A 24,278-nucleotide genomic window follows, 5' to 3' on the forward strand; every position below is an offset into this window, starting at 1 on the left:
ATTATTTTTAATATCCTTTAAGATTTTAACATTTTACAAATTCAATCATACCCACACACCCTTTTGGGAATACCTTTTGTAACACACACAGCATGACAGTTCATATTATAGCTCAAAAAGAAAGTGCCTGGCAATTTCTAGACCAAACAAAATGAAAAAAAGGTTGTTTCTTCACTTAGACCTCTAACAAGTAAAATCATTCTCCTGGAGGGAATAAAAAAAAAAAAAGAATTTAAAAAAAAAAAAAGCAATGTAACAGTCAGAAGGTCCATTACAGAAGCAACACTAAATTCTGCTGGACTTCCATAGGAACCACAGCTTTGGAATAGCAAAAACATTCCTGCCTAGCCAAGAACCAAGTTACTCAAAAGTAATCTTAAATCGGAGAGACATCCATTTGATTCCATCAGAGAATCTTTTTTTCTTGTTCTTTTATTTTGTAGCCCCCCAAAAGTTTAAGAAATGTGAGAATAAAAGGAAAATATCATTGTATTACAAACTAAGCCTAGATTTCTTTAACTAAATGAGCACAGTCATCAATACTCTTGAAGGTGGTAAAGATCTTCAGTCAAATCATTTTGAAAGAGCATCTACTCAACTACCTCCAGGGAATCAAATGTTCAGTATTTCAAATGCCAGTGAACAATTTATATCTGTGAATTCTGGAGCTCAGAGTGACGGCAGAATTTGACTTTATTTTCTTCTCATTAACCCTTTTGCACGGATTATTTTTCTCCTTTGTCCAGTCATACTATACTTCATTAATTGCGTATTCTTATGTAAAAACCAGAACAGGCAGCAGCATGTAAATGTTAGCTTATAAGGAGGTGAAACCTCACAAAGGAGGGAAGTCTTTTGTAAGGACTGGGACCATGAGACAAACTGCAGTGACACCATTTCAGAGAACACTGGTTTTAAGGAATAGCTATTACTTGCCAAACCCACCAGGGGCGGGTGGGTGTCATCCTCACCTCTCCATCTACCCTGTGCTAACATCATAGTGCTTGTGTTGCAATGCAGTCTGCCAGACCAGAAAACTGACTTTGCTGAAAAAAGTCATGCTTTCCTGACCAGCTTAGGAAAAGAAAAGAAAAAAAAAAAAACAACAAACCCAAACTCTCTATGCTACCATATGCACTCCCTATGCATGTGCATATGCACTCTCTGTGCTACCTTACATCAGCTTTGGCTTTAGGCCAAAAGAAAGCATAGCACTGCAGAAACCTCATAGCTATACTTACAGATAAAAGAAATGTCTATTTTAACTGAAAGAGCTAAAATTAGCCTTAAAAAGGAGTGACAGCATACTGTTTGCCATAACTATTTAATATTTTTAGATAAAATGCTTGGTGTAAACATAATCCTTTCTCTGACAATTCTTCTATGTTTTTACAATACACTGTCTTTCTTAATCTCCAGTTTTTCCTATGAACTTTTTTTTTTTACCAAATACTTATTACGACAGTTAGAGCTGGGAGGGGGAAATGTTAGGAGGTTTTGCTTTGTATAGTTAAGATTAAAAACAAACAAATAAAAAAGGTTTGGTTATTTTAAAACTATTATACAAAGATGAATCAAGTCAACCAAAAGCAAGACACAATAAAATAAAGAAGTCTAACTCAAATCATATCATTATTTGAAACTAATATTTATTAGTAAGAGAAATCTAATAATGTTAAAGAGAATTCAAAGTGGAGGAAAATACTCCAAATACAGTTTTTTCTTTCAGATTTTTAATTTTTTAAACCTAATTAAATAAAAACAAATTTTTAAAAAATTACATAAAATCAAATTTCTAAGGATTTTTCCATTACACTTAAAGGTTTTTTTACAGAGTAATACGTGACATTCCAACAAAGCCCAGGTGCAAAGGAACAAGCAGACTGGAAATACAACCTTCCCTGCTCATTGCCCTTATCTAATTAGGCTAATAAAAATTATTCTACCAGAAGAAATTAAGCTTTTCTCTGTCCCAGAAAGCTCTCTATTTTTAGATGGTCAAACTGAGGTAATGAATAATGTTTATAAACATTTTAAACGCATCTCCCAGCTAAAACATTTATTCCATGAATTGACCAACCAATGGGACTACGTAAGTGTCTGATCTAGAAACTTGTACAAAAAAAAAAAATTCAAGAGAGAAAGAATTTTTTTTTTCTTATGCAGAAGGTACATCTCGAACTGTGGATTACTGCTCACTAGAAAGCATGGCCTCAGGGAGAAACTTCTTCCAGTGAACAGGCGCTTCAGTAGTTCCTTCTCGTATGGGTACTCTATATGAAATACGAAATGTTAGGCAGGATGGCCAGCAGCCACCACAGATAGAAGCTGTAACAGTTCCTGCGAAATTTTCAATTGAAGGCAAGACTGAATATTCTTAGAGTATACATGGTATTTGCCCAAATCTCTCTGGCCATTTGACTACAGCAAATTTTTCTGGAATGATTTACAGCTGCTTCCTCCAAACGTACCTCATATTACTATGAAACTTCCAGTTAATTCTCTATTGGAGTATTTTGCTCTCTTCCAAAGTTTAAAAAACTCTGGTCGAATGTTAACATTAAGCTGTTTGCAGCAGACCACTTGTCACTGTTTTCTAAGGAACAGTAGCCATTAAACCTAGGAGAGGAAACTTGAGATGACTATCAGACCTATCAGGTCTGCTGCGAACATTTACCAATTTTGCAGCATTTATTACTGAAGGCCCACATTTATGTCTCTTGTTCAGTCACATTTTTGGGCTACAGCATTAAAAAAACACTGGACCTCTAAAAGACATTTTCCTTCTCTTCTGTAACTCACTAATTAAGAAGTAACTGCTTACGAATTACAAACGCATAGAAAATGCATTCACAGTCCTGTTTCTGCATTCATTACCCATCCTGTGAACAATGTGCTACAAAGTGGAATGATGTCTCAGATTTACTGTGGGTTGCTAAATTGAGGTTGCACATGCTTTGGACAAAGCACCCACAGTCACTAAAAAGTACTATGGTACTTCAGTTTTCAAGTAAAACGCGCTTTTGTTAACCTTACTAGAACAGATTTTTGACCGACCACATTCTTCTCAGGGGAACTCACCTTGGTATTTACATTAACAGATCAGAACAGTGCTTTTGAAATGAACCTCCCCATCGTCCCTCTCTGAGCTTTCGGGTTGCATCATGGAGTGCTGTGGAAAATGAGGCTCCTTTTGGATGAAGCTAAAACAGAAGATGAAATCCAGAAGCTCACCTAACATACTCATTTTGCCGATGGCACACCCAGCCTAAGGCTCTCAGAAGAGAGCTAATCTGAAATAAAGCAACTGGGACACATATTCCATGGACACTGGGTCCTCAACACCAACCTTCTTGCTTTACAAACTTGCAACATGTTATTTGCTAATGCAACAGACTGAGACTGAAACATCATAAACAACTTCAATGCAAGACTAAAGAACAACTGAAAAGTTGTAAAATAACCCCAAAACTATTAAGCCAGTACAGAAAGAATAACAGCAGCCAGTATCTTGGATAAAATTTTGTAATACAAAAACTGCGGGTTTAGCTGGGCAGCTCAGATGCAGTCTGTACTTAGTTTCTGTCTAAATGGAAATTTATAGCAGGTGGCTGCACCTCTGGAATATCTGGGTTAGCACTTGTACCCTGTGATGAAAATCTAGCAGCACCCACTGCAGTTCCTTCCCCTCGCTGAAGGAGGATGAATATCATTATGGCTAGATGTGCTGATGGGAGGGGAGACAGTTTAATAATATCTGTATTATAATTATTATAATAATATCTATAAGCTAGTACATTAATGTTAAAGCATTCTACTTTGAGTCAATACACACAATCAGCAAGGTAATGGGAAAGAAAGAAAATGTATTTTATATCCTTCACCTTAATCCCAAAGTACATTGGAAAGAGAACACAAATTTGGTACGGTAAAATACTTCAGAAATCACTTTAAAATACTCCCTGGCAATAGAACTGAAAATACTGACAGAACAGGACAATTCTCTTTAAGACAAAACCCACAGCCCTATTTTGCAAACCTTTATCCTCCCATGGGTTTAGTACAAGATGATTCCTTTCACCAGTTTTTACAAAGTGCATTAAATTCAGTCAGAGTACTGTCTGATCCCTCTCCTACACTTTAGCTTCTACTCCAATGGAAACTTCAGGAATTCTTAAAAAATGTGGAGTGGATGGTTATCATAATTACAAAATATTTTGAATCCAGTAGAACAAGTGGAAGAGCTAAAGTTTCTTTTAAAACCACAGATGTCAATAGTTCAGACATTCTAAGCAAAACAGCCTGGTTTTCCTCCTTTAACAACATCAGTGTATTTTCTTGCTGCTACAATGTTGTGAAACTGCAAGTAATTATCATCAATGTAAAATTATCAGAGGAATGTAACATTAACGCCATAATGTAAAAGATCTAAAATAGAATTTGGAGCTTTGGATATTAAAAGGTGAAATAATACAGGTACACCTATACTGCAGTTCAAACCAGCACCTTCTACCCACTCTTCTTTACCCTATGTGAAGAAAATCATATGCAGACTAGGCAATTAATACTTTAACTTAAGAAAAAAAAACTAAAAACAAATGGGTATTTTAACATTAATGACAAACATTGTTTTTTTAAAAAAGAAATACCAGTGTATATATACACATTGGTCTTCTTTTAGGACATCTATGTTTCTTACTGCAGGTCCAATTTCAATGGGACTACAGATAATGAAATATGGATGAAATAAGGTTAGTTATATGCTAAACATTTACAATGTCCTGTGAATAATTAAGGCACAGTAATTATAATCTCCCAAGCCACACCCTTCCTGCACAGGATTCTTTTCACCTATGTAGTACCCGGGGTGCAACTCAGGGATCTCCTCCCTGCTGAGTCCCTGCTTGCTGAGCAGAAGACGGTGAGATGGGAATGATGCGGGACAAGGAATTCAGCACAACTTGGCCACTTCTACAGCCAGAAGGCGGTTACATCTTCTAGTACCTAAAACAAGGGATCCAGGAAGGCCAGAAGGATTCTGGATTCTCTGCACTCACCAAATCTAGTCCCTCTTTCCACCCCAAGGTTAAATTACTTAATACTTTTCAATCAGCAACTGGGAGAACAACAGCTTCTCAAGGAAAGCCAAACCGGGACTGCAAGTTAAATTCTCAAAATTTTTCCTTTCTCTCCTGCAAAATGAAATCATTACATTCATAATCTTAAAAAGGCAGGAAAGGAGGTATATGAAAAGAGCTACTAACAAGAAGTGATATGCTTGATTAAAACACATAGTGGAGCAAAAATATTCCCCACCAAAAAGTTCCTCAGGGTAGAAAAGAAGGCTTCTTTCGTCTGTCCTACAGAGCCTCTCAAACACTAATAAGCACTTGCTTCATGACAACAAATATTATCAGATTACTTTGGACAATATATAATATATAACAGTGGTTGGTAAACTCACTCTGCTCTTCCAAAATCCTCTTCCCTATACCATAGACTTTGCAACAGGTTAAAAATCCCATACAGATGAACAAAATCAAATTTTTATCTACATAACCCTCACCTGAGGTAACCTGCTTCCTATAGGAAATACCTGTATTTGAAAGTAAATCCTCAGATAACATGTCATCTCAGAAAACCTGCACGTGGTGGTATCACAGACAAACAGGATATGGGAGCTTTTGAGGGATCAGAATCAGGGGTGGGAAAGGGGAGGGGGACCACAAGAAAACAGGGTGCTTGAGAGTAACTTACACTTTATACAACCACTCACACATACGTGAAACTGCACTGCTGAATCTCTGTGGGGGAAAAAAGGAACCAAAAAGCCAAGCAAAAACTGATAACCTGTGTGAAATGCACCTGAAAATACAGTCGTTAATTGTGATCCCTGGTCCCTAAAACAAAGATGCACTGGGAACACAAATGGATGCAGTGCTCTAAGCCGCTTCATCACACAGATCTTTACCAGAGAGATCCCTCTCAAATGAGCATTTATTCCAGGGGAGATAGCTTCTGAGCAGATCAGCATTTGTCCAACATCACCTTGAACAGTTTGCCAGACTGGAGCTACACTACAAGAGACTATAAAGGACTGTAATGAGGACTTGACTCACAAAGCAGCATTGATGTACAAACCTACTTTACAAGTAGTTATTGTAGTTATTTCACAATGCCTAGCCTGTGAGATGCAATCTCAGGTGGTCTACACCTGTTCTGCAGGGCTTCGGGCTGTCAAGGTCAGATATCTTGAGCTGGTTGTAACTTGAACTCTGGCAGAGTTCAGATAAATGCAGTTAAATAGTGAAGAGAAAGCTTTAGTGTCTCAGAGTATCCTATTCCAACAGAGAGCAAAGGGAAATGGAAAGAAAGTTTGTGTTAGTAACACAGGCTTGGCTCTGTCTTTTTTCCTTCCCTCTTCTGTCCCCAAATCCACAAGCATTGTTGGATGTCTAATTTTAGTTTCAGATAGCAGATATCTTTTTCATAGCTTATCCAAACAAAATGAAATAATAAAGGGGGGCTTCTTAAAATTTTAAAGAGCCGAAGAGAACCTGTTGAATCTCTTGCTGTTACTGTCAATTATTGACATTAAACAGATTTAATTAGAACCAACCAAACAGAAAAAAACATACGTAATCTATGCCTTTGGCATAGTGTGAACCATGCAAAGGGCAATGAAGCGACCCCCTGCAGGACAATTTCATTAATTTTATTTTAAGAGGACTAGTCAGACCAGGATTCAGCAAAGATATTTCTAGTAACTGATATATGATCATTGTTATGAAGGATAAGCTTTAAAACCACATGACGTTTTGAGACAGTAGAATGCCTCGTCATGATACATGAAAATCTTGTTATGTGCGCACAAGAGGTCTCCTATTGTGATTAAATGGGCAACACTAATTCTGCCGTTTCCCAACTCTCACATGAATGAGTTCATAGGTTTTATTTTGTGAAAGCAAGAAGTAGGGGGGGGGAAGTTAACAAAAATGAGCTCTGTCAAAGCATTACTGTCAAGACACCTGTAAAACTGTAACCCCTAACCCAGAATCTAAGCACAATACAAGGCTGCTATCTTCCATGTGGACTGATTTATCCTTGGCAGATATTCGCAGAAGGAAAGAGGTCTCCCTGATACTTCTGACCAGGAACATTTCAAAAGTGTGTGGCCTGTCTCTCTTCTACCCCCATGCTCTTCAACCCATTCTTCACCCTGCTTCTTTTCCTGATGGGAAAAAATGAACATATATTGTGATAAGCTTAGGATCTTTTATTGGTAAAACTTTAGTCCCCACTGATTGGAAGAGTGGCTTAAAACGTACACAGGTGTCCCTAACTTTGGTTTCAGGAATGACTTTTCTTAGCTTTAATAAAATCTTCCACCATTTAGTCACAGTAGACCTTTACAAATGCCCACAAGACCAGCTGCACATACTTAGTACTGTTAGCCACTAAATTTTATACCCCTCTTTTCCGGTAAGCCTGCATTGTCGATGTAGGTCTGAACAGCAGAGGCACTGAGCCACCAGAGCTGAAACGGAAACCAGTGAAAGCTCTGCTCTCAGCACTTGAAGTGCTGTATAGCATTAAGTACTCTGAAAGTCAGGCTCTAGGTACTCAGAATGGGACACCTAAAATTAGATTATCTGTACCACAAAATGAAAACATATTATGAAAATATATATTTGTAAAAGCTTTTGAGATTACAGCAATTAATACAATGGTAAAGCCCATGAAAGAGTCAACCCTTCTTTGAAAATTGATTTGAATGTTGCAATTAGAACATAGGATGACTCTGTGAAAACCCTGTGGAAAACCTGTAAGATGATACAAACACAGTAAGGAACCAAACTGCTCTTGCAAGGCCACCATCAATTATGGGCATTTTTAGCTTGTGAACTCTTGAATTTACAGCCTTAGTAAGTTTTTCCTTTTGTTAACACGCATGTGTGTAGAAATAGTATAATACACAGATCTTCCTTCAAAATTATCTTTTAAAATATATCTGTACACAGCCCACTTTACTAATATTTTGACATGTGTGCACATACAGTATGCACACGTATGAGTGCACATGCACACATACACACAGAAACACCACTGCCTACAGCAGTAAACTATTTTCCCATCTATCCCCTGCTGTGGCTTTGAAGCTAAGCTGCTTATTTTAAAAGACTTGAACCTACTCTATTTACTCTGGAAGCTTATTAGAAGGAGCAATTTTACACCATAACTGTTAGAGGGATAATTGCTTTAAGAAAACAAAACAAAACAAAAAATAGGTTTGTCTTTTTCTGAAGGCCATAAAATGTTCAACCCTGTCTAGTGCCTGAGTATTTCACAAAGTAGAGACCAAACCTGTACTTCAGTAGTTTTATTCCTGTGGGAGAAGCTACTATAGAGAAGACAGGCAGCCTTTGAGATAACGCTGTCTGAGCCCATTTGGGGCTTTGAACATAAGCAGCCCGATTTAGAGCCGCACCCAGGATGGGACTGGGAGCTGAGAGGAGTGCAGAGCACAGGCACGGCGCTAAGCGCTCTCATCAGTTAGCTCCACGGGGTAACACCGGCATTTGTTCCCTTCATGTGGCCTCTTAGTCATGCAATAGTGAGCTACAGAGACCATAATTCCGTCCTTCACAAGACGACTATTAACTACAGGCAAAGAAGCAGTCAAGAGGAAGGGGTTCGGAGCCCCACCAGCACAAGGTATCTGATATTAACATCACCATTTGTTAGCAGCTTGCTTTAAATTAAAACTAATAACTTAAAAGAAATGATGCAAGCTTTTCTTAACTACCAACTGCTAGTACCACCTACAAATTTCAAGCATTAAGTCAGTTCCACAGAGCTTGTGAAAATCAGCTTAAGCTTTTCTAATGCTTAATTTTAGCAAGTCTTCTTTACAAGCGTTTTACAGTGTGATTAAGCAAAATGTAAATTCAAGCATAGTTTGAATATTCAGAAGTTTCATTTACGAAATGTGACTTGCAAAGGTATTATGTGAAATTAATTGGGAAAACAATAATCACCTAGAACATAGTAATTACGTTTTAAAAATGAAACCCTTAGCCAGTTCACAGCTATCCAGAATTAGGGAGTTCATAGCTAATATATCTAATATACCACTCTTACTGATGTTCCTTTTTTTGTTTGTTTGGTTGGGTTTTTTAAAGGAACAGCCATAAGGCCTGTAAAAAGATGAACCTTTATAATCCTATCACTCTTTCAAATCAATGATGCCATACAGGGAACAAAAGAACAATTATTTCTAGACATTTAACAAACTTAAAGATTTTTAAATCAGCTCTTAATAAGATAAGGGATGAACATGGGAACTTCCACACCTCTTCAAAGACGTATGAGGAGGTAGACAAGCATTTCAGTCAATACAACCATTACCAGCAAGCTGAAATGAGAGATCTTTGTCGTGACATGAATGGCTTAATTTTTTGCACGTGCTTTTACTGTGTACCCATTCACATCAAAATATTCTGTGGAATTCCATTTTAACATAATTTCAAACACTTTTGCCAGCAATTGTTAGAAAAAAAAGTCAAGGGTGATTACATACGTTCCGATCAATTCAGATCTATTTACAATATAATTTTGCAGAATTTTGTGAGATTAGAGTGCATGATAGTAGAAGACAGTAATTTTGGAAATACATGCAAATATTCCACCTAATAAAGAATATCATCTGAACATTAATGTTAAAAGTATACAGAACAGATAGCACCAAAGAGGATTTCCTGGTGACTTTTAATTAGAGAGTTTGATAGTAAACACACTGACTAGCAGCATAACTAGGAATTTTGCTCTATGCCTGCAAGGGCAGAAAGGTCAAGAGCACAAAGCTCCTTTTTTATGAGCAGGAAGAAAGAAGGTTAAAGAAGGCATCACAAAACAATTTTTTCCCCCCCTCCTTGCTTTCAAAAAAATAAGGGATTGGAGAAAAACTTGGTTAAATTTTAATCAACACCAAGAATTTTTTTGTTCACATAAAGAAGCGATTTTATTACAGCAAGTATCTCTACTGTTTTGCCTCTATACTAAAAACTAGTAAAACTCAAGAGCATCTTGAACATTATCAGTTTAAAGAATTCAAAACAAAGGATGAACAGTTTCAGAATAAGTGCCAGTAAAATGAATGATAAAGATCTTTTGTTTTTAAAAGCACACAGACCTTCTTGCAGAACGTTTCTTTCACTGACAGACTGCTTTCCCAACATGACATACTGTTTCCATGACCACTAATTCAAAACTATTGATGTATCTCATACGTCCCCACTACTTCTTAGAGCTCATTTAAACAAAGCCTTGACGAAGCAATCCAAGAAGGTCTCCAGAAAAAAAAAATTACATGAGTCTTACAACAGATTCAAGAGTCAAGCGAACAGATAATCAGATAATATGGGAGAGCCTATTATACTGCATGGTTCAAAAGCTTAAAAACCCTCCTCATTAAGATTTCATTTTTAATCATTAAAATACCCTATATCCTTATCATAATAAGGTTCTTATATCTTTGTAATGCCACATTTCAAAGCAGTGAGTTCCCCAGACCAGGCTTTGGTTGTGAATAGGCTGAGTTTCCTTTCTGCTCAACTTCACAAAATTCTGGAGGTGTTCCTTCCCGCTGCTCCTCTCCCCTCCTCTGCTCTAACTAGCCCTTTAGTCTCTTAAAATACAATTTGTTGAAAAATATTTTTTAAACATCATAAAAACCAAGAATTAAAAAGGCAAGGAAAATAATCCCTGGATGAGACTGTCTTTCTTTCCTTTATGATAGATGGTTGGGTGCCGGAGCATTTGCCATTAGAGGAGAGGCAGTTGGACCTGGGCTTCTTCAAGGCTGGAAAAAAGAAAATTTTGAGGGAGCTAAGCACAGCCTGCCAATACCTGCAAGGTGGTCATTGAGAAGACAGAGCCAGGCTCTTCACTAAATTGCACAGTGTGAGAACAAGAGCAATGATCATAAACTGAAACAGGAGAGGTTCAGACTTGATACAGGGGGAAAAAAAAAAAAAAATCACCTGGATGACAACTAAGCCCTGGAACAGGCTGTCCAGAGATGTTGTGGAACCTCTGTCCTTGGAGGTTTTCAAACAAAAAGCCTCGAGCAACCTAGTCTGAACTGAGAGTTGACCAGAGGCCCCTTCCAACCTAGTGGTTCTGTTTGGAAATTTTCAGGCAAATATTTATCTTTAAATTTTAATGTTGCAGTTGCATATTGAAGTCTGAAGTCAGCATATTGATGGCCATAAGCTAAGTTGTGAGCAGCAGCAAATACAGAAATGAGGAATTTTCTTTTTATAGAAATACAGTGATTAATCATGATCTATATATGAGAAAAAAAAAGGCTGTCCCTTAAAACCCAAGTCTTACAGGCTGTCAGTGTTAATTAGGTTTTATCTTTTCTTAAGATGGCATCTTTCCATGGGCCTGAGTTCATGTACATGAACTCATGAGTTCATACAGTATTATCTCTTCATGGAATAAGTGCTATTGTTATGTGTTATTTAAATGAAAATATAAAAATAGTTACATATTTACGTATGGATATTTTAGAATAAAACTGTTTACAGGATTGGTGTTTTGTCTGGCTAACAGAGAATAAAGAATTTTCCTGGCACACTGATTAAAAATTTGCACATGACAATTCATAATTTATGTAGATAATTTACAATTTGATAATTTATACAGTCTTACAAGTACAGTTTACATGAAATAAAGTGTAAATCATTACCTATAAAAAGTCTCCCCCTCCCTTTTTTTTTTTAATAACAAGTACTTGAATCCCTGTATTTTTTTCTACTATTATTTTATGTGCCCAGATGATAGCAATGTACTGAAGAACTTCCAAAAAAACTTCCAAACATTGTGCTAAATTATAATATGGGAAAGCAACCAAACATACCAAAGAACTAAAAGTGACTAAAAATCTGTAAGAGCCAGAACCCACTCCTGATGTAGTAACTCCTTTTGCGCCACCTGATTTAGCTGCCTGCTGTGCAGTACCAAACATAAATGCACCCATTATGTTTCCAAGCCTGTATCTTAACAGGGAGAAGACCAACTTGAAAACAGTCAACTTCAACTGAAGATGGGACGGCACCATATCATATCTGAAGGACAGCAAGTAGGAATAGACTGGACATAAAGGGGAACATATCTAGGAAGATTCTGACATATTCAGGAGAACTCCTGAGTTATGTAGACACTTTATCAAAATGATCAATATTGACTAGTTTGATAAGGTCTTCCTCACCTGAACAATTAAATACTTTAATTGACTCACAGAAGTGCTGCTGTTTGACAGAGCCGACTCTCTGAAATATTATGCAGAATCATACTATAAAATCCAGGTCACTCTCTCTTCTCAGTAATTACAGAATGCATGAGATGATTCCACCAGAACAGCCAGTCTGTACCAGCATCACAAAAATATTATTTGTTAAAAGCAGAAATTATGCCAATGGATTCTGACTTTGCCAGATGAAGGTTCAATTTATGGGTCATATCCAGAAGTGACTCACAAAAAATACCTTGATTTCCGCCCCCCTCCAAGAAGGGGAGGCTTCATTACAAAGATGTAACTCTTCAGGCAAATCTCTATTGAAGGACACTCGTTATTTTGCTGTTCTTGATGCCAATTTTTGTAGCATAAAATGGCTACATCTTCTCCCAATTTTTTTATAAAACATTATGTAAATATCATGTTTACTTCCAGTAATATTGTATAGCATATTTTAGTTGTATCAGCTGAATGCAGTAATACAATTTAAGTTCTAGGCATTCCTTGGGAGTCCAATAAAACTTGTCTTGAAAACTTTTTAATGAAAACATGAAGACAAACCCTTAAAATACACAGGTCTTGGTTTAAGACAACTGATGAGGTCTGTAGCGCAGCAGTTACGAAAAACTATCTAGTCATATTTGTACCAAAACCTGTTCTGTCTTGAGACAATTCCAATTGCACTTGAAATATTAGTTACCAGTTCTCATGATTTCATCAAAAGACTCATGCAATTTAGCCTGTTCCTTAGAGTCCCAATTCCTGAGTTGTGCAACAGAGTTTAAGGATTTTTGCTTGTTCATTTTAAAGTGGGGATTTTTTAGCCTTTAAATTTCAAGTAAATAAAAAATAAAAATGAAACCCCAGGAATTCTAAAAGGCTTGGGGCTTTAAGGAGGAAATGAAAGAAATCAAACTCATGAATTTCTGAGGAAAAAAAGGGTTTTCTAAAGCCTGACCTAATTTCAAATGCTTGGATTTTATACTACTGCTTTGCTTCATTTCAGATTTATCATTGCCATAATATCATTATATAACTTCTACTTTTAACAGCTGCAGATTTTCTAGGGATGCTTAGGACACACCGGCTCTATATACATTTTATACCAACATTCTAAGTGCTAGGGAGGAAAATGAAAAAGAAGAAAAAACGCAAACTCACACTATGCCACTATCAACATTCTTGCTCCTATAAACATTAAGCTATTTTTAAACACCAGTCAAATCCTACCCCAAAAGGGCTAGCGATTATCATTATAATACTTCCCCAATATCTAACTAACCAAGGACAAAACACACTACATTACAAAAACCCAGCTTACTGCACCCTGTCTTCTAATCACATGCAGTAAATTCACACTTTCAAGCAATTTACTTAATGTAGCATACAAAATAAAAGCAGAATATAAAGAAAAAAAAAAAGCAATGCACCATTCTCCAAAAATCATTAAGCATTCAAGAAACAGTTTTTACATTAAACCTCTCCTGAACTTAATCTTTGCTAGTATTTTCACTCTGACATTTCCTCAGACATAGACCAGGCAGCCCTTTACTGTATCTGAAGGATTTAAAGAATTAGGAAATATCATCAAGAGGATAGAATATTTACAGCACAGGTGTGTTACATTAACCCAGAGGCATGAAAGCCACCACCTAGAAACTAAAAGATACGGATGCACATGCCTTCATAGCTTTTTTTTTTTTTTTTTTTTTAATATGAGCATTAATCTTCTTTCTTGGTAAGGAGAGCAAGAACAAAGAGGAGCAGCACAGGAATAAACATGCAAATCAACAGGAATAAACAAGCAAATCAACTACTTTTCTAAGAAGAAACCATCTAGTGAGTGAAAGGTGATGGCATAACCTAGACTTTTTTTCTGCTTCCATGTAGAAGGGATAATTATACAAGATTTCTGAAAGTCCCTTCTATCTACATGTTTATGATTCTGTGCTTAATACAGCTTCAGGAAGCTATAATCACCAAAGACTCCCACAGTGAGTATGCAAGATGTCATGAGATCTAAGAAATAGAATGTTTCTATTGTTCTGATGAGATTGCAATATCCTAAAAAATATTTTCGCCATTCTTCCTAAAAGGCAGACACAATGTATTTATAGCATGGCATTATTCTCTTAGAAGTTTATCTATCTTGCAGAATTTCATGTAAGACCTGCAGTCTTGTGAGATTTTCCACTTTCACATTCTGCTGCTAACAGAAGAAAAAGAAGCTTCAACCAGTCATCCGTGGTATAACAATTTTTGACTTATCATAAGATACGACATTAGTTTTGGGCACATATAAGTACTTCTGTTGCAAAGTGACTTCTGTCTAATCTTGCTTTGGAAAGTACATTTACATAATCGTATGAAGTTTGTATAAGATATTGCTTCCCAACGAATGTTCACAGCCCACCAACATTATGTAACAGTGAAATAATACTATTTAATAATGAAATTGTGAGTCAACTTGTCCCATTTTTTCTCGCTCATATTGGAGAACTGTTGCAACAGGCAAAGTCATAGAAAGTCATCAAAAGACACGAAAAAAAGAAAAAAGCATTTTGCTAGAAAAACAAAAAACTGCTGTTCCCTGCCTCCCTGATACTTTTGAGTCCACGTACCTTGAATATCCTCTCCCATAACTGTAACAAGTTTGACTCATCAATCATATCGTACATCAGAGAAGAACAGTACTACATCCAGTTTTGCTACCAAAAAGCACTTTTCAGCAGCAAGTAGAGCATCTATTCTGCGTTAACTTTGCGTGTACAAAGTATATGCCCACACCATGCACACCACCAAAATTTCCAGCAAGCTACAGTTCACACCAGAAAACTATCTGGTGGACTAGCTGAGAGCTGCATGCAAACTAGTTTACAGCAGTGTCGCCCACGTGGAGCTGTGGGCCACCATGGCATTCAGAAATAGCTCAGGCAGGCTGAAACGAAGAGCCAGGTATTCCCTGTGGTTTCAAGTATTAAATTTCGCATTTTCTGTTTGGAAGCTGCAGCTGTCATAATCTTTCAGCAAGACAGACTCAGGGCCCAAACTTCTGCACAAACACTGAAACTCTTACATTGCAAGGCAATCGTTGAACCAAGAGTTAGTTATGTTTCCGACTGAGACAACAGGCATTTATCGAACCAAGGTGGTCCTTCTATATATCCTACTATGATATAGACGGCAACATCACAGATTTTCATTTAAAAAAAAAAAATTATATATCTGAAACTTTTCTAAGTATTTCCTTTCCAGAAAAACTGCATGCTCAAATCCAAAGCATTGTAATCTCTGCTCCATTAAGCCTTGAAGGCAGAAAAATACATCAGTCAGCTAAAGATGGAAGAATCTCAACAACGACTCATTGGTTGGGGAATTTCTGTCCACTCCACGTCATGCAGTCACGCTGAACAGAGTGGTCCTCTTGCAACACAGCTACCAAAAACATATTTGTACGCCAATTCATACTGCAACCACTCTCCCTGATTCACAGCCTCAGCCTGTGTGCAGTCAATCTGTAGATACTTTAGTCAAAAAAAAAAAAATCATGTAATACATGAATATTTTCTGTTCTTGTTTTTAATGAAACTTCTATATTTGTAAAATAGCAGCACCTAATTAGAGGAGCCAGAATGGCAGAAAGATGTGAAAAAGGTGGCATCAGATGATGATGGGATGCTTACCTTGTAGGATTTGTTAGATACAACCTGTTCACCAAACAACAGATTCTTTATTTAACGCATATGACTCTCTTATTCATAGAGCAGCCACATGGCTCAGATAACAACCGTCATCTTCTCTGCTGAGCTTTTCTGAAATATTGTCTTAGTAATTTAGAAAAGGAAGATTTTTGAAGTTTTCTTTTCCTTTGCCAGTTTGCAACAATAGCATAAGCAAAGCTATCTGATAAATACTTCTAACTTAAGAGCTCCACAGATATGTGAAGTATGTCATCATTCCTTTTTAGAGAGCAATGAAAATGGGCAAAGGACGATTTTCTGTGTTCTGTAGAGTCCAAAATTAACTTTGGTATGAAAGTAGGGCTAGTTTTGACTAATACATTAACACCATGGAAGTTACAAAACTGATGTTCCTTGAAAACAGCTCCCAGTTCAGATGTTGCAAGAGGAGAAAGGACATAGAATTGACTTTGTTATGTATCATTAGAAAGGACAGGCTTTTACTGTTCCTGTTTACAGCAGGTGAAGTTCTCTGCATGTACTATCCTCTCTTCAGAGAGAGAGGACACACAAAATGTATTCGTTTGCTTTAAAACTGTTTTTGCAGTACTGTGTGATGATGTTAACACTGCTAATGAAAGTAAGTGGGGGGCACTTACAGTATTAGATAAGATCTAGTATTTATTGTATTATTTTAGTTGGCCTGAGAGTCTAAGCCTGCTCTTTTCTGACTCATAAAGTAGACATCATAGTTTCTCTTCTCAGAAGTTTAGTAAGAACAGTTATTTCCAAATATAATTTGCTATGAAACAATTGAGCTGTTTGTTTTTCCACATAGGAATTTCTCTCAATCACGAACAAGTCCCTGACCTTCAAGCGAACAGGCACAATGATCCAGTAATAATCTAAAATTATATTGTGACTTGTTCACAATGGCCACATAAAACAGACATCAAGGGTGGGAAGATGGAAAAATGGGTAGGCCACAGTCACCCCACGGGCTGGTTGGTGGCTTTTCTACGGATGTTGCCCCTGTCATTATGCCACCTCCACTGGCTGGGGAGAGGATGTGGATGTAAAATACGGCAACAACCCTGGAATGAATTTCTCAGACACTGGGGCAAGCTGACTCCTCCTAACTCAGCAGTTAGGGCGTGGTAATGCACTGGGACAAACACAGGACAACTCCTCCGTATTTACTTTGATACCCCACTATGATACTCTCAAGACGGATGAGGCATTAAAGCTATGACTTTTCCAGATCATTCGTAACTTTACCTTAAAATGCTTTGTATTCTGTGTTCCGCAAACCTGTAATCACATGTACACATTGGCTGCCACTGCTGCTGGGAGACAAAAGAATTGCGTGTATCCCCACCTACAGGGTTCAGAATCCATGTCTGTCTGTATCTTCTGTGCTGGTTTTTTATGCTGTGATCAGAGAAAGGCAACAAGCCTCCCTGTTTTGAATGAGCAAAGAAAACCGCGTGAGGAAGCAGCAAGGGCAGCCACCTCCGCAAGGGAAGGCGAGTCAGGAGCTGAGGGTGACCACAACAGAGGCAGGGGCAGTGCCCTCACTGACCAGGGACGCAGTCCCGGGTACCCAAACAGGAAAAGCAGAGCAGGTCTGGTGACAGAAACCAGGGTCAGCCACAGTCCACGATCACCAAAAGAAGTCCCACGGTGACGAGGCAGGTCTGAGGCTTGGCCAGGAAGGCAAGCCAGCAGGTCAGGACCAGCGAGGGATGTGGCTGGGCACAGGAAGAGCTGCAGTGTGGCTCAAGAGACAAAATGCAAAGTCTCAGCTGAAATGCTGCTCTTGAGAAAAAAGGAAGAACACCTGCAACGAGGCTTCTCAGGGCTCTTCACAGCTCTGACACGGCTGTTTTCACAGCCACCTGATCCAAGGCTACAGCTGCACCACAGCAGACTTCGCCTTGGGCACGGAGAGCCCACCCCTACCAGGGGTGTGTGTGCAGGGCCCTGGCACGGGGCACTGTGCTTCAGTATCAGAAAATACCAAAATACTAGGGGGAAAAGTGTGTATTCTTCTATTAAACAGTATGTAGCAACTACCAGAAAATAAAGTGTTACTGAAAAATCAGATGTCTGAAGTCAAGATCAAGAACAATCCAGTGTTCAGACATGATGTAAGATACTAAAATATATATGGACTTAGAAAGTTAGCTTGCGAGAGAATTGCATTGAACTCTACATTTATCTTGAGTTTTCCTGACCTATGAGACAAAATACTAGTCATGTTCTTCAGCAAGAGAAAAACTTCATCCTCGTGAATGAGGAAGATTTGGCAATTTGCTCGCTACACTTGTTTCATAACTGATCATGAGACCTACTAACAAACCCGTGTTGTTCATTTTTTAATTAAATGAAGTCTATTATATTTGGGAATCTCCTGGAAAAAACTTGTAATAAAGTCATTGACAGTTTTGTGTAAGAGAACAATAGCCTTTTTAAGCCAATATTGTTTATGAAACTAATACCAATTAGATGCATCAACAGTATCACATAAACAAGACCTTCCTTTAAAAGAAAGGATACCAACAACTATTGCAGGAATTACTGAAAACAAACATGCACGCAACTTTCACATCCGCAAATCAGTCTTGGGTATCACGTTACTGTGACTCCTGCACTGGCAGACTCATTTTGGGTAGCACGAGCCTCCCCAGCGCACACGTGGGTGCTGTAGCAGCAGTATCCTCGTTCCATTTGTACTTTGTCCTTTGTATGGGCCTCTGATTCTCTTTAAAGGAACTAAATTGTTTTAGCTAACACCATGGCTCATTCCTTCTAGACATCTGACCATCCTACACTCCCAGTGACACTCTGTGAATCAGCCGGTAGTCTGTGAGGCCAGGGCAACGCTTCTGCCTCCTCCCTGAAACCTCCCTGCACTGTCTCTGACGCCTCATCTTCGTATGTGAGGTCAGCGTGGGCGTTCCAAGCTATTAAAATATTTCAGGACTCCCATGCGTTAGACACTCTCTCCTCTCTGAACCTGGAAAACAACCATATTTTCTTTCCATCAAATACTTGGAGAAGATAATGCAGACGAATAGATACACAGCTAAATAATCCCGGCTCAGAGCATTCGAGGAGCAATAAAAAGGATTGATTTACACACATGGATTTGGTCTTCTTTACATAAATTATTTCATTACAGCAACATGAACAAACAGATCACCAAAGTGCTCCAAACAGCATATGTTTAGGCTGGTTTAACAAAATGAGCAGCTAAGAAAACATTACTAATATCTGGGAAATATAAAAAAACCTTTGCTTATCTTGAAGCCTTCTCATTTTAAAACTGAATTATCTATATAGGCATATATATCAACAAATGTTTTATAACACATGTTGTTGAGCAGCTGTCCTTCTATAAGAAATATAAAATAATCTCAGGTATGTAAAGTCTATACAAATAATCACTGCAAACATGTATCTAAATTTGAGACATCCATGTGGGCAAAAAAAGGATGCATACAACGAAGTGAGAAAGATCTAGGATACACAAAGAGCTATTAGTATATGTAGAAACTGTCCAGTCTCACATGTCTGGAAAACATTTCATCACCAGCTTTACTGCAAGTAAACAGTGATACAATCTAAAGCAGAAAATGAAATATATCCAACTGTCTGATGACAATGGTTGCCTAACAGTCTTTTTAAGATCTTTTGATTAAATTTGAAACTGGCTACATTATGGTAATACATGTCGGGTATTGTAAACATTACAATCCATAAGACTCATTAAGTAATGACAAACTTTATGTAACATTAGGTTCAGTGATTTGAAGTCTCTTCTAAAACTTGTGATCAATCACAAGGCTCTATGACTCTTGAGATTATCATTTCACTTAAAGGGAAACTGTTTTTTTCCCCCAGATATTTACATATTCAGAATGAGCATGTATCTACTTACTATAGCTTAACAAAAAGCTACCAAATCTCACTTTACTTTTTCCTTGTGCAACACATGCTAATTCCTGATGTTGTTTTACATGTGTGTGAACCAAACAATACAATTCCACTGCTTACAGGAAACACCAACGTATCCACTATGCCTTCTTTTTGTCTGCTATTTCACCATGACAAAAATAAATATAAATACATACATACAAACACATATGTGTGTTTTTGTTTGCTATGCATGATAAAACATGAACTTTGTAACAAAAAAACCCCACCTTAGAATTATTTGCAAAGTTTAAATAAGATCACTCATTGAAGACTGATGTGAAATCACTGGAATGAAAACCATGTCAGCCATTTTCCAAACACACAAATACAAGGTTATGCGCAGAAACTAAGAACAAGAGGTTTATTATCAGTGATCCAAGTTCCTGGTTACAAGACCTGTAACCCAAAGTTTCAGTACAGAACGGTGCTAGAGTTTGGAAAGTCTGTTTCTAGCTTTAACAGTCCTCTGAGAAGGAGCTCATGCCTTTATCTTTCATGTTGTACTGCCACATCAGGGCTCTGCTCTGAGCACTAACCTCCATGCCCTCAGTATTTCTCAACCTGCAATTCAAAACAAGCGCTAGTAGATTAAAGACACGACAGAAAGAATGTACCCATACCTGTGGATTACATTTTCAAGTAACTACAGCTGCTACTAAGCATTTCTTTTTCTGTATTTGGGTAGCTGTATGCGTATGTGCTCTTCACAACGAGGGTGGTGATTTCCTGGAGAGGTCGTGGGATCTCCAGCCTTGGATGCAATCATAATTTGACTAGACAAGGTCCTTATCAACCTCATTTAACTTGAAGTTAGCATTGCCTTCAGCATGCTGATCATCTGGTCCACCCCAGATGACCAGAAGTCCCTTCAAACGTCCCTTCTAACTATATTATTCTACGATTCAACAACATTGTAACTTTGGCCAATTTCAAGCCCTGTCTTATAAATTTACAGTCGTTAAGATCGCAGAGGCCTTCATACATGCGAGGATCCAGAGTCCAGCACAGTCCGTAGCAAACAGCATTATTGCCAGAGTTGTCAGCAATGCCACACAGCTTAATGAAGTTACAGAGTGGCCGTGCCAAACAAGTCAGTGCTAGAAACCTTCCCAACATCAACTCTAACGCAGCTAAGGCTCTGATGAAATAAATGGAAATCAACAAAGCCAGCATGACCACAGCTAATATAAATCTTGTCTTGGCATAGCACATTAGCCACGTCAAAAGGATTTGAGTAGGGATAGCCAACCCCCACAGTCACTCCACAGTGGAGACAAAAATCCGAGAGAGAATACGAAGGGCTTAGACCTGTGGATGTTAAAAGACAAGTTTTCACATTCAGAGCAAGTAATAAAGCTCATAAACTTTGTGCATCCAGAAGGAAAACACAAGTAAATTGTCTGTATAGGAACAGTTGGCGTAGGATCTTCAATGTCTCCTCATAAATAAAGCTGTGGTTAACAGGAAGACCAACTTCATAGAAAGACATACCAGTAAATATGTTGCCAAAGGTACAAATTCAATAGGATATTGTATCGTTCATGATATAGGAATCAGGTTGGTTAGCATCTTATGATCTAACAGTGTTCTCTGCAGGCTAGAAAAGGACAATGCTTGGTTTTCTTGACCCTAAAAATCCTGGACGACATTCTTAAGTCAGTCACTGTAATGGAAGAAGCTGAGGAAATCAGAGACTTTGTGTAGTAATTACATCTCTAAAATGGACTGCGGCAGCATGAGTTATTCCTCCGCCTCAGTGTCAAGAGGACCTAGTGCCACGCAGCAGGAGTCATGGAGGTCAGATGCCAAGAACATAGGACAGACAGAAGGTATTAAAAGGGACACAGCATCCATAAGAGTCAACCGTACATTCAGGATCCTGACTCTCTGTAGCTGTAGGTGTTATGAGAATGCGCAATGGCAGCAGCTGCTAGGCTTAGGGCAGTCAGAATTTAGCAGAACTTGTGACTGAGGACAACCATTCACTGTATCCAGTCATATCTGTTTCTTTTGCTCAGAGTTTTTTGCTCAGGATACCCTCGTGAGATCTACAGGTGAAATCCTGCACTAGGATGCTGAGGACCCCTGCGATTTGCAGCCCCTAGGGCCATGGCAGAAGTGAGTCAAGCCAGGGACAACAGTGGAATTAGCCTGGAACACCAATGGGGCCAACATGGTCTAAAAAGCCACCCATCGCCCTTACAAAGAGGCATTCTGCAGATGTGGGCTTTGCTCCCTCTGTTTGTGGGACCTGAAACGACTGACAACTCTATGTTTAGTTACTGATCTCTCCAAAGCAGCAGAGATACTCAGAGTGTGGGTGGATGACAAGAAGTATGCTTTGAGGAGGCCGTTCTCAGGAGGTAGATTGCTAAAGAGGTCTAGCACTAAGAGGTGACAGACAAAGTAATTAGAAAATAATTATTTTAAGGGAGAAAGGGATGTAAAAGAGTAGTAGAAGTGAGTCAAGATCATTCTAACAGAATGAATCATAAAAAAGTAAATTCAGAAAAGAACATGTCCATAATACACAGTTCCTGTTGTGCTGGGTGATTCAGAGGGATGAACATGCTCTTAACTAGATCTTCTGCACATCACAGGGAGCCTCATAAATAACGCTGTGGTTAACAGGAAGACCAACTTCATAGAAAGACATACCAGTAAATATGTTGCCAAAGGTACAAATTCAATAGGATATTGTATCGTTCATGATATAGGAATCAGGTTGGAATCACGACAGAACAGCTTGGATGAGCACTGTAAGAATCTCTGGTCATGTGTGTCGGTGGTGCACAATAACCCAGGTCCTGAATAACATGGGAACTATCACTGAGAGACAAAGTATTATTTCTCATTCAAATTTATGTATCAGTGTAAATGTAATTACACATGTAGTTGCTTTGGATATGGGATTGGGACTATTAAAAAAAAACCACAATTTTTGAGGAAAACAATACTCTGTTTTGTAGTTTCTGTACAACTGATGTTAGAAGGGCTTTTTAATTTGAAGCCTAACAATTCCCAGTTTCATTGCACCAAAGCCACAGAGGTTGTAACCATCATACAGCCTGAAGCAGCTGATGTTCTTTGTCCCTATAGCCATTAAACAGGGAAAAAGCACAGCAATCAACATTTTCTGTCTTCTATTCCGAAAGTTTTTTGAAAACTTGCTTTCACAGTCACTTTATAAAATCTGTAATAGGCCACATCAAACAAAAACCCCAGTGTCACATAAATTTAGCCGCCTTTGGTGAACAGGATCTTTTAGTTATACACAACAAAAATACAAATACAATCGTCCGTTAATCTGCAACGTTCAAGTTTCCATGCCAAGATAGGAAATGCAAGACAGTATCTGCTGCAGTGCCCGTTGTCTGGTAAAATCCATCTATCTAGATACTCACACAGACATAAGATTGAAGAACCAAGATCTTCATACATATACAAGCTGTCTTTTTCAAAAACAAAAGGATGAGCCACTGACAGGAAAGTGCTTGGAATCTCATTAATTTGACACTTTGTGTTTCAATATGCCATTTGAAATGCTAGAAGAATACCGAAACGCTGTGTTGCACCATAAACCCACAGTGAAGTTCAGGCTGGTTTTAATGATTATATCTTTGTTCATGATACATCTGCTGAAAAACGATACCAGTCCTCTGAAGCAGATTTTGTGAAATGAAATTCTGCTTTTAGGACTACTAGCTTGCTCACTTCTAACAGATTTTTTTTTCCTTCAAGTTTTCTTTCCTACTACTTACTTCTAGAGTATTACCACACTGTGGAGCTAAACGTTATTTCATCCACATTTTAATGACAATATACCTCATTTGTTTCACTGCCTTTCCAAATGCTGCAGTAAAGAAAGGTTTCCTTATTCTGTATTCGGTTTTGATGCTTCTTTCCCTTATTACTGGAATAGTTTCCCTTTTCTCATACCTAAATATTACTCCTACTTCAAATCCCCTCAAGTTTGCTTTTTTCTTCTATGAAACTATTCATTTTAATTTTTCCCAAACTTTCTACATCAGTTTTGAAATGCTTTCTCTGTCTGAAATGTATACAAGAAATTTAGGGGTAAGTTTGTTTTCTGTGTAGGAACAAAGCTCAGTCTATCTACTGCCAACAAGTGAACAATAGAAAGTAAAATCTACTTTTGTACTAGCATGGCAACATCTACATGTATAACCCTGAAAGATAAGAGATTTATTTTGAAAGAGAATGGATTACTACTTCTATAGAATTTTAAAGTATTTAAGAAATCTACACAGAAAAAAAGGGATAGCCTAGCCTGAAAGTAAATTCCTAGTATC

General features: G+C 37.9%; 1 protein-coding gene across 1 annotated transcript in view; it reads right to left on the reverse strand.

The window, feature by feature from the left end:
* LOC104070667 (protein spire homolog 1-like) overlaps positions 1-24,278 on the reverse strand; it is a gene marked incomplete at its 3' end in the record, with an annotated part of 112,878 nt that overhangs the window by 71,714 nt on the left and 16,886 nt on the right. The gene's annotated exons all lie outside the window — the stretch shown is intronic.

The sequence above is a fragment of the Fulmarus glacialis genome, unplaced genomic scaffold (genome assembly GCF_000690835.1).
Source record: "Fulmarus glacialis isolate BGI_N327 unplaced genomic scaffold, ASM69083v1 scaffold28800, whole genome shotgun sequence".
Classification (NCBI taxonomy): Eukaryota; Metazoa; Chordata; class Aves; order Procellariiformes; family Procellariidae; genus Fulmarus; species Fulmarus glacialis.